Source organism: Budorcas taxicolor, chromosome 3, assembly GCF_023091745.1.
Source record: "Budorcas taxicolor isolate Tak-1 chromosome 3, Takin1.1, whole genome shotgun sequence".
NCBI classification, from domain to species: domain Eukaryota; kingdom Metazoa; phylum Chordata; class Mammalia; order Artiodactyla; family Bovidae; genus Budorcas; species Budorcas taxicolor.
The window spans coordinates 35,398,704-35,411,404 of record NC_068912.1 but is presented as its reverse complement, the minus strand read 5'-3'; positions in this window follow the sequence as shown (position 1 = coordinate 35,411,404).

The following is a 12,701-nucleotide window of genomic DNA, read 5'->3' as shown; positions in this document are numbered from 1 at the left end:
CTGGTCCACAAAGCTCTGATCATATTTCAAACCCTGATCATTGCTGTTTCAAATTTAAATGTTCACAAAGTGGGATAACTAAGAGTTTGAGAGTGTGTGTGTGTGTGTGTGCATCAGTCCTGTCCGACTCTTTGGGACCCCATAGACTGTAGCCCGCCAGGCTGTCCATGGGGTTTTCCAGGAAAGAATACTGCCGTGGGTTGCCATTTCCTTCTCCAGGTGATCTTCCTGTTGGCTTAGCATAAAGTTATCACCATCACTGGAAAGACAGTTTTATCACACAGTGAGTTTTAAATTTCAATGTTCTAGTAGTCTTTAGGAGACAATAATCATTTTACGTTTTGACTCATTTATCACAATAAAATAAGTGAATATTCTCCCCACATTTTCCAAGGCATCTAAGAGACAGAATCCAGAAAAGAAGGTGAATTCTGATCTTACTCAGCCTGTCCACTATCCCCAACCCTTCAAAAGGTAAATGCAGACAATTCTCAATCACAGAAACACGGCACTTAATTACTGAAAAACTACCATTGTTATTAAATCATGTAAAATAATTGTCACTTCAAACCAGTTGTGTCAAATTCAAAATGGATTCAAAGCCACATATCTATCTCAGAACTTTGAAAATATTTCAGTCTGAGCACAGACTTTCTTCATTTTGTGATCATTTGTGTAAATTTTGTTCTGAAGACTGATAGACTAAAAATCCAAGAAGAAAAACTGGGCATCTATTAAAGAATCAATAATCATTGAAATTGTATCAATATTCTATACTTATATTTTTGTATGTAAAGCCTCCATTTCCTGCCCTCCCTCTCTCCCTTCCTTCTGGAATCACCAGTTAAAAGCTATTAGGCAGGCTTGAGAAAAGCTGCCCAGCATGGGTCAAAACTCAAGGAAAAAAGGTAGCTAAGCAGGGAAGTAGCCTAATGTTTGTGAGACTGATTACATACAAAAGGATAGGGCAAATAATTGAGTATACTGACTTCTTGTTGTCAGAGAAGTGAGTTACAAATATGCCAGGGGAAAGCTAGAATGAATCCTACAGAGTTGAATTTGAATTAGTGGTATTGGTGTGAATTCAGTTTTAAATATTTTGAGATATAGAAATACAGAGGTGGACTCTGTACTCATGGAACATACAGTTTATTCAAGGCAGACAGAAAATGAATTAATCATACCTCCAGGATAACTTTAACTAGAAGAAATTTGGGTCATATAATAACAATAAAACTAAGAATCTACAAAGCAATAAAAATTTGCTTGTTGTGCAACAGAAACTAATACAACATTGTAAAGCAACTATCCTCCAATTTTTTTTTTAAAGCCTACAATAAACCATAATGGGAAATAATATTTATGTATAATGGAATGACTTTGCTGTACAATAGGGATTAACAACATTGTAACTCAATTATACTTCAATAAAAATAAAAAATTCGCTCTTCTAACATTCATTTTAACAGTTTCACAGTGCATAGAGAAATTTCAAACGCACATTTTTTTTTTATTTTAAAGGGTTCATCACTCATATTTAAAATGAGACTTTTTGCTTTATTTCTTTCATATATTTTTGCTATGTATACTCAAAAACTAAATGTCTTTTACATTGTTTTGCAATAAGACCTTCAAACTCATGATCACTTGTTTCTTTGTAATAAATAATGTGACTGAACCTGTATCTTTGTAACAAGTTTGATATAGTTTGAGAGCAATTCAATTTGCAGAAAGTCCATCTTTTTAGTACATTTAGTACATTTTAGTGTTATTTTCTTTTTGATGGAAAATGATCCACTATTGAAAAAATGTCCACAATGTAATGTTGCTACCAACTCAGCAGAGGGTGCTCCAACTTACAGATGAAGAACAGCTTTAGGATATATATTAATAGTAAAAACAGATGGTAATGCAGGCAGCAGAACAAAGGAAAGAAGGAAGATTAGTAGGTCTTTATTTTTTAGTCATCAATATAGTTACGGATTCCTAAAATATACCAATAAAAAAATACAGAACTAAAATATTATTTAAGACCTGGGTATAATATTTTTTTCTCTTTAAAAAAATATTCTCTGTCCATCTTCATTCACTATGTGCTCCAGTAAAACTAAAGGAATGCTTTATATTAAAACCCATTACATTTGTTTAAGTGTAATATATTTATTTTAAAAAATATTTTATATATTGCAAAAACAATCTATTACATCAACATCCTTCCATCAATAACAAAATAAGTTTCCTTTGGAGTCAGAAACTTTATGATTCCTGTGAATGATTTCTCAGTGACTCAGTCATCTATTTAAGCCCTGAAGGATATAAGGTAACTTTGTGCTGGGGCTGGTTGTGGGGGGGGGGGGGGGGGGGGGGCAGGTAATGGGGAACAATGGTTAAAGTTCATTTAGTAACCCTTGAAACCTTCTGTTGTCAAAATGTTACACTTTTTAAAGTTGTTATAGTGTTGATTCTTCTTCATTATTGTTGTTGATTTTAATTAACCTTCCCTTTTCATGTCTTTGGGCTTCCCTAGTGGCTCAGCTGTAAAGGATCTGCCTGCAACGCGGGAGACCTCATTTCTGCGGGAGACCTCATTTCTATCCCTGGGCCGGAAAGATTCCCTGAAGAAGAGAACAGCTAACCGCTCCAGTATTCTGACCTGGAGAATTTCATGGACTGTGCAGGACATGGGGTCGCAAAGAGTCCGACAGGACTGAGCAACTTTCACATTCATGTCTTTAAAAATCTTCTGGATGTTGACTCTGTATAAGGCACTATATTACATGTGTGTGAACACAGTCAATTTATGGTCATACCCTAATTCTGTATTTTTTATTTTCAAAGAAAAATACTTGAAGAAACTTAGTAGGCTATACAGAGATAGTGTTTGGAGAGTCCAAGTGCCAGAAACCCAGACTGACTGATTTATGCAAGAAGTGGAGGACTGCAGCTGGAACTCAGGTAAAATAAGAACCATGGGGACTTCCCTGTAGTCCAGTGGTTAAGATTCTGCACTCCCACTGCAAAGGTTTAGGTCCTTGTGGGGGAACTAAGATCCCACATGCTCAGAGACATGACCAAAAAAATAAAAGCAAATCAAAGCAAGAATCATGAACTGGAACAGCCTCAAGATTCTATATCTTGTGTCTCTGCTCCCATCTGTGCTCCTGCTTCTGTCTTCTCCCACAATGCAAATCCCTTTTCTTTACATAGTAGGAAACATAGTTGTAATATCTCCCAGTTTCATATCTTACTACCTCAGGCACCAGAGACAGCCTTTTGAAACACTTTTTCTGGCACTACGTTTCCAAATCCTCTTGGACTCTTCAACTTAGGTTAGGTGGCAACTCACTCCAGTTCTTTTGCCTGGAGGATCCCATGGACAGAGAAGCCTGGTGGGGTCCATGGGGTAAGTAAGTCCATGGGGGTCCCGAAGAGTCAGACATGACTGAGTGACTTCACTTTCACTTTTCGCTTTCATGCATTGGAGAAGGAAATGGCAACCCACTCCAGTGTTCTTGCCTGGAGAATCCCAGGAATGGGGGAGCCTGTTGGGCTGCCATCTATGGGGTTGCACAGAGTTGGACATGACTGAAGCACCTTAGCATGAGCAAATAACAATGTCCATGGGCCAGGATTATAGCTGTGCATTGCAGTTCCCAGTGAATCCAAATAAGAAAGGGGAGAAGTGCATTTTGTGGAAGAGTATATAGATGTACAAATAGATTTTTCTTATTAAATATAATTGATTTGGGTTTCAGTATACCAGATTATATGTAATTTGTCAAATGTTCAAAGGTTAGTTCCATTTGAAAACAATTCAGAAAAACTTAAGCATCTATGAAACTGACTTAGTTCAGTTTAGTTCAGTCGCTCAGATGTGTCCAACTCTTTGTGACCCCATGAACCACAGCACGCCAGGCCTCCCTGTCCATCACCAACCCCCGGAGTTCACCCAAACCCACGTCCATCGAGTTGGTGATGCCATCCAATCATCTCATGCTCTGTCGTCCCCTTCTCCTCCTGCCCTCAATCTTTCCCAGCATCAGGGTCTTTTCCAGTGAGTCAACTCTTTGCATGAGGTGGCCAAAGTATTGGAGTCTCAGCTTCAGCATCAGTTCTTCCAATGAACACCCAGAACTGATCTCCTTTAGGATGGACTGGTTGGATCTCCTTGCAGTCCAAGGGACTCTCAAGAGTCTTCTCCAACACCACAGTTCAAAAGCATCAATTCATCAGTGCTCAGCTTTCTTCACAGTCCAACTCTCACATCCATACATGACCACTGGAAAAACCATAGCTTTGACTAGACAGACCTTTGTTGACAAAGTAATGTCTCCGCTTTTGAATATGCTGTCTAGGTTGGACATAACTTTCTTTCCAAGGAGTAAGCATCTTTTAATTTCATGGCTGCAGTCACCATCTGCAGTGATTTGGAGCCCCAAAAAATAAAGTCACTCACTGTTTCCACTGTTTCCCCATCTATTTCCCATGAAGTGATGGGACTAGATGCCATGATCTTAGTTTTCTGTATGTTGAGCTTTAAGCCAACTGTTTCACTCTCCTCTTTCACTTTCATCAAGAGGCTCTTTAGTTCTTCTTTGCTTTCCGCCATAAGGGTGGTGTCATCTGCATATCTGAGGTTATTGATATTTCTCCCAGCAATCTTGATTCCAGCTTGTGCTTCCTCCAGCCCAGCGTTTCTCATTATGTACTCTGCATAAGTTAAATAAGCAGAGCGACAATATACAGCCTTGACGTACTCCTTTTCCTATTTGGAACCAGTCTGTTGTTCCATGTCCAGTTCTAACTGTTGCTTCCTGACCTGCATACAGGTTTCTCAAGAGGCAGGTCAAGTGGTCTGGTATTCTCATCTCTTTCAGAATTTGCCACAGTGTATTATGATCCACACAGTCAAAGGCTTTGGCATAGTCAATAATAGATGTTTTTCTGGAACTCTCTTGCTTTTTTGATGATCCAGCAGATGTTGGCAATTTGATCTCTGGTTCCTCTGCCTTTTATAAAACCAGCTTGAACATCTGGAAGTTCAAGGTTCACGTATTGCTAAAGCCTGGCTTCGAGAATTTTGAGCATTACTTTACTAGCGTGTGAGATGAATGCAATTGTGTGGTAGTTTGAGCATTCTTTGGCATTGCCTTTCTTTGGGATTGGAATGAAAACTGACCTTTTCCAGTCCTTGGCCACTGCTGAGTTTTCCAAATTTGCTGACATATTGAGTGCAGCACTTTCACAGCATCATTTTTTAAGATTTGAAATAGCTCCACTGGAATTCCATCCCCTCCACTAGCTTTGTTTGTAGTGATACTTCCTGAGGCCCCTTTGACTTCACATTCCAGGATGTCTGGCTCTAGGTAAGTGATCACACCATTGTAATTAACTGGGTTATGAAGATCTTTTTTTGTACACTTCTGTGTATTCTTGCCACCTCTTCTTAATATCTTCTGGTTCTCTTAGGTCCATACCATTTCTGTCCTTGATTGAGCCCACCTTTGCATGAAATGTTCCCCTAGTATCTCTAATTTTCTTGAAGACATCTCTAGTCTTTCCCATTCTATTGTTTTCCTTTATTTCTTTGCATTGATCATTGAGAAAGGCTTTCTTATCTCTCCTTGCTATTCTTTGGAACTCAGCACTCACATTGAATCAAGGCAATGGCAAAATGGGATTCAATTAACAAAAACCAAATTAATACACAACCTTATAGGGACATAAATTTTATATAAAGTAAAGTAGAATTAACAGGCTGTTAAATAGAAATTTAGCTAAGATACCAAGACAACATATATCCTAAGACAAAATGAGATGCAGGGCCATAAAAGCAGAATTTTCAAAGGACTTGTAGTAGAAAGTCAGTTTTGTGGCCCTTGAACCCCTCACCCATATTGAGAATAAAAGAGGTTGGGTTGGGATTAGAAGAAGCTATTTAGAGAGAAGCTGCTACTGTACTGAGTATCCCCTTCCACTCACCCCCACCTCCTACCCAGGGAAAAGGGTACCTGTCTCTCACCGGCAGCCTAGGGCAAGGAACTTCAGTGAGATTACCTGAAAAGTTTCGTATAAAAATCTTATGGTTTTTAAGACACAGTGACCTGGTGTCTGATTCATGCTTAGGAAAGCTGTGCTAACCATTCTCACAATAAAGTGAAAGAGAAGCTGTGCCTTAGGCAAGTTACACCCTCAGAGTGTGTTGAAACAAAGAATGTGTGACTATTTCTCTTGTACCAGATGTGGGCTGTGAAAAGAGAACCAAGGTGGAGTTGTCTTAGATCTTGTCTGAAAGGACTAAAGGGCTGTTTGAAGAGATTAACTTCAGCAGGGAAAAAAAAAATGGTGGAGGCACCATCAGATATCTAGAGACTGAAGAAGGAGACATAAGTGACCAGATGATATCTAACAAGAAACTACAGAAGAGAGTTTCCTAGTAAACCAGGTGGGTCTGCAAAGAACCCACAAAAGAGCTTCACAAGATGTTAGAGCAGAAAATTCAAGTGCTGCTCACCATGGTCTTAGATAAGAACTGGCCTGCTGGCCCTTTCCTCGCCTCTCTATTCTACTGGGACTCTGATGGTGTTGGCAAGCTAGAGAAAATGAATCCTAGATGAGAAAAAAACAAGAAGCCAAAAATGCCTCTCTCTCATCACAGGCCTTTTGTCTGTGGCAGGTCTGAGCAGAGGTAGAGAAAGAAATTTTAGTTTAAATCAAGATTGAAGTTTTGATGACTGTGCTAGGCCAGACATTTTATTAATTGAAAGTGATAAGAAAAGTTGTGAGATTTGCCCTGAAGTTCATCTAGAGCAAACAAAGAACCAGCCTCACAAAATGAGTTCAAAGAGACTCCGGGAAAAGTCACAAAGGCCTTTACATCACACAAGTTACAGTTGTTCCCATACCTAAAATACTCAGCTACAATACCATCTCATACCTGTTAGAATGGCTGTTAACAAGAAGACAAGAATAACAAGTGTTGGTGAGGATGTGAAGAAAAGGGAACCCTCATGCACTATTAGTGGGAATGTAAACCAGTGCAGCCAGTGAGGAAAACAGTATGGGGATTAGTCAAAAAACTAACAATAGAATTACCATCTCACCTACTTGGGGCTTCCTAAGTGGTGCAGTGGTAAAGAATCCACCTGCTAATGCAGAGGGTGCAAAAGACACAGGTTCAGTCTCTGGGTCGGGAATATCCCCTAGAGTAAGAAAGGGCAACCTTCTCCAGTATTCTTGCCTGGACAATTCCATGGACAGAGGAGCCTGGCTGGGCTACAGTCCGTGGGGTCACAAAGAGGCAGACATTACTGGGCAACTGAGCATGACCCAGTTATCCCACTTTTGGATATTTATCCAAAGGAAATAAAACCCTAATCTAAAAAGATATATGCACAGTGAGCTCCAACAGTCATCTTGAAATTGGTCATGTGGTGGTCTGATAAGCATCATCTTGATTGTTTTAAGCATTAGTTAATCTTCATTTCTAGGGCTGATTTTTCCCACTTTCTTGAGGCCAGTTCTTGGAACTATGCAAGATGGAGCAGCTTATCTCATGGCTACAGTCTGGTTATCATACAGTTAGCTTTTTCACTCTTGTTATAGTAACTGCAAGACAACTCAGGAATGTGCATCAGACACTGTTATCTGTGTCCTTCAGGGAGGAAATAAAGATTCTGTGATGCTGTTGTCCTGATCATTAACTGCCTGAGCACTTGTTCTGTGTGTGTGAGAGAGAGAGACTAAGAGGAGTCCTGGGCGACTACAGATTTTTTTACAAAGAGGCAGGCGACATAGAGGGGCTTTCATACCTCGGAGGGCCCTGCACGGTCTTGCTTGGTTTCAAAATGAATTGAGGCAGCTGTTAGAGAAACATCCTAAATTCTAGACACTTTACCTATATAATTCTCATTTAAGTCCTATAACAATCCTCCAAAGTAGGAATTAATAACCCCTCTTTTTTTTCACATATATGATGCCTATCAAGAAGACTGGGTGACTTTCTCAAAAAACAGAGTCATGATACATATTCATGTTTATGGTCCCAACAAACACATCCTTTCTAAAGGTCACATTAGTTCCTGTTTCTGAAATCTTTAAATTCCAGATAATTTATCAAAAATCTCTGAGCTCTAGTTTCTTTGTGGACAAGATTGGATTAAAAATGCCTGCTCTCCTTCCTTCTAAGGATATTGGAAGAATCATGAGATAATACATTATATATTATAAAGAGGAAAGGAACAATACCTTATTGTTCCTCCCTCTGCAGACAGATTTATATTGGAGGTAATCATATGAGGGGATTATGAATATAATCATAAATTGCTTGGGATATACTATACTAAAAGTCATTATATCTTCTCTGAAAAACATTTAGAAATGGAAATGCTTGCCTTAAATATGTTTACTGGTCCACGAACATAAAAAACAAAAGTAGAGAAAGGAAATAATTTCTTTTTCACTTGTTCACTGAAACAAAAAGTGTATTTGGATTATGCAGGTCATTGCTGCTGCTGCTGCTAAGTTGCTTCAGTCGTGTCCGACTCTGCGCGACCCATAGATGGCAGCCCACCAGGCTCCCCAGGCCCTGGGATTCTCCAGGCAAGAACACTGGAGTGGGTTGCCATTTCCTTCTCCAATGCATGAAAGTGAAAAGTGAAAGTGAAGTCGCTCGGTCATGCCCGACTCTTAGCGACCCCATGGACTGCAGCCCACCAGGCTCCTCCATCCATGGGATTTTCCAGGCAAGAGTACTGGAGTGGGGTGCCACTGCCTTCTCTGATGCAAGTCATTACCAATCTAATAATTATCTTGGCTGCAGTAACCCAGACTGTACATGAAGGACGTGGAGGAAGGCTGGCCACTATGTGCACCTGTTTGAATTTTCGTTGGGCAAATTAGTTAAGCCTCAGAATAACTTCCTGTTGCCTACACAACATCCTGCATAGACTTCCTTATAGCCTTTTGAGATATGTCAGGGTGAGTAACTAAATAACATTGTAAACAACACTTCAACTTTCAGTGAGGCATTACCATCCTCTCCCTAGGAAAACAAAGGTTATTTATGAGAAAGAGAGGATGACTAAGAAAATTGACTATTATAAAATTACTAAGTTTTTTAAAATGCATTAAAATATGCCTATTTTAGTTACCTTTTTATTCTGTTTAAATGCAAAGGCATTTAATCTTAAATGCAAGGCTTCATTAGCCACCTGTGTTATACTAACATTTTTTCAACCATTTAAAAATTCTCTCCTTTATACCAATTTCTTTTGCTATTTTTAACTTACCTATATAATTTCATTTCTGATCACAAAATGATACATGTTTATTGTATGGAAAATACAGAAAAATCACAGAAGGAATGAAGCATGATTTCACTATCCAAAGGTTTAATTTAGATGTGAACTTCCTCCCTCCCCTGTCTTTTGTATAACTGCTTTACTGCATATTCCTATTTTTCATTAAAATAATCTCAGATTACATATTACTATTTTCAATACCGCTTTTCCTAGTTCATATAGTACAGCCATTTTTCCATGTCATTAACACTCCTATATCATTATATCAAATAACTGTTTGATACTGTATCATGTTATGTTTAAATATTGTGTTAAACATATTCATTATTACAATTCTCTGCTATTATAAACAATGAAAAAATAAACTCTCTAAAAGATAAATCTTAACCTTTTTTCCTCTCTCTTCCTCTACTGCTTTATTTGGCATTACATGACTATTTCCTACATAAAATGGCCACATCTTAAGAGGGTGTTAGCTCTAGAAAGGGTTTTTCTTTAATTCACCAAATACTCAACAAGAAGCTTGTATTGATAGGCTATATTGCTTTAACAATATAGACCCAAAAGTGTAACCATCTAAAAGTAATTATTTCTCACTCACATAATAGTACTACACAGGTGTTTCCGGTCACAGTTAGCTCTCCTCCATGCAGCTTCAGGAAATCTAATTTCAGTCTTAGAAACTGTACTTATCATTTCCACTCACATTCCACTGGAAAGAACTTCACCATATGTCTACCCTGACTACCACGGATGCTCAGAAATCTTTAGGTGTATTTCAAGGAAGAAAGGGAGATTGCATATTTTTTGGACACCCAGCCATCTCTAAATTAGGAAATATTTTTCTGTGGGTAGTTCGATATTCTGGAATTAACTCCCTAATTTACAAGCAAAAATCTTAAGAAGCTTTATTTTAAAAAATTAAGCTATATATATACTTTCACAAAAGAAAAATTAAAGCAGGCTACAGTGTCACAATGCCTTAAAATTTTTTTATAGACCCACAAAATTTAGAGTAGGCTTTTCTTTCCAGGATCACCTGTAGGAGCTATTCCACTAAAGTCTTTATATTACCTTGTGCTTCATAGTACGTCTGCTGCACCACTATTTCTTGGTATTCTTAATCTATCCTCCCCTGAGGTGGTTATTGAGGTCATTATACTCATATGGTCCTTCCCTCGACATAATCTGTGATTTTCCTATGGCAGTGTTCTACCGGTCTGACTTTTCCAGTGATAAGATAAAATTTTATGTTTTCACATAGCCCTGTGTCTTCCTTAACCAGACTTCTTTTTAGTCATTCACAGAACCCATAGCTTTTATAAAAAGGACTTTTAAAAACTGTTTCCTTCCTGATGTTTTCAGTGATTATAGTTATTTTAAAGGAGATATAGCAGATGTCAGGGCAGAAATTAATTCCTTCCTCTTAAGGCTTTTCTTCTCTGATTATAGATCCACTACCTTGGCTAAGAAAAATCTCTGGTGAGGCTGGTGGAAGTATGAAATTTAATGGAACAACATTACACTTCTTAAAGCTCAGTTGCTACTCTATACAAGGAAAGTCAACTACACTAATTGATTACAGGAAAATCACATCAATGACAGTTTTCACTTGTCCTTCTAGTAATAGGTCTGAGAATTCAAGTGTATTGAGGAGTTTCTAACTCCCTCTGTTCAGTTCAGTTCAGTAGCTCAGTTGTGTCTGACTCTTTGCGACCCTACGGACTATAGCACACCAGGCCTCCCTGTCTATCACCAATGCCCAGAGTTTACTCAAACTCATGTCCATTGAGTTGGTGATGCCCTCCAACCATCTCATCTTCTGTTGTCCCCTTCTCCTCCTTCCTTCAATCTTTCCCAGCATCAGAGTCTTTTCAAATGAGTCAGTTCTTCACATCAGGTGGCCAAAGTATTGGAGTTTCAGCTTCAACATCAGTCCTTCCAATGAATATTCAGGACTGATCTCCTTTAGGATGGACTGGTTGGATCTCCTTGCAGTCCAAGGGACTCTCAAGAGTCTTCTCCAACACCACAGTTCAAAAGCATCAATTCTTCGGTGCTCAGCTTTCTTTATAGTCCAACTCTCACATCCATACATGACTACGGGAAAAACCATAGCTTTGACTAGATAGAACTTTGCTGGCAAAGTAATGTCTCTGCTTTTTAATATGCTGTCTAGGTTGGTCATAACTTTTCTTCCAAGGAGTAAGCGTCTTTTAATTTCATGGCTGCAGTCACCATCTGCCATGATTTTGGAGCCCCCCAAAATGAAGTCTCTCACCGTTTCCACTGTTTCCCCATCTATTTCCCATGAAGTGATGAGACCAGATGCCATGATCTTAGTTTTCTGAGTGTTGAGCTTTAAGCCAACTTTTTCACTCTCTTCTTCCATTTTCATCAAGAGGCTCTTTAGTTCTTCTTTGCTTTCTGCCATAAGGGTCATGTCATCTGCATATCTGAGGTTATTGATATTTCTCCCAGCAATCTTGATTCCAGCTTGTACTTCATCCAGCCCAGTATTTCTTATGATGTATTCTGCATAAAGGTTAAATAAGCAGGGTGACAATATACAGCCCTGACGTACTCCTTTCCCAATTTGGAACCAGTCTGTTGTTCCATGACCAGTTTTAACTATTGCTTCCTGACCTGCATACAGATTTCTCAAGAGGCAGGTCAGGTGGTCTGGTATTCCCATCTCTTTAAGAATTTTTCACAGTTTATTGTGGTATACATAGTCAAAGGTTTTGGCATAGTCAATAAAGCAGAAATAGTTGTTTTTCTGGAACTCTCTTGTGTTTTTGATAATCCAACGGATGTTGGCAATTTGTTCTCTGGTTCCTCTGCCTTTTCTAAATCCAGCTTGAACATCTGGAAGTTCACAGTTCACATGTTGAAAACTCCCTCTATAGTTTATCATTAATATCCCATCATCAATATTAATGTAATTAACAACATCATCATAACAATCATCTACTGGGCAGAAAATCAAATTATCTAGTAAAAATATTTCACACAAACCCTGTGACAAGTGAAACAGTGTCATTAGCTATTCCTTTAAATAGCTAATGCATGTGTGCATTCCCCTTTACCTTCAATTTTTCTAAGTGAGCAAGGAGAGGGAAGCCATCAGAGCTTAAAGTATGGGATTAACTCAGTATGTGTTCAATGAGAGCAACACCACCTCCTAGGAAGCAACTTGAAAATTTATGAAAGAATTTTAAAATTATTTTTAATAAAAAAATAATTTTGGAATAGTTTTAGATGTGCAGGAAATTTGTGATAATACAAAGAATACTGAGGTATCTCATGCCCAGTTTCCTCCTGTTATTAACATTTGCAATTAGTAAGGTACATTTGTCACAAAGAAGCAATATTGCTAAATTATTAACTAAAACCCAC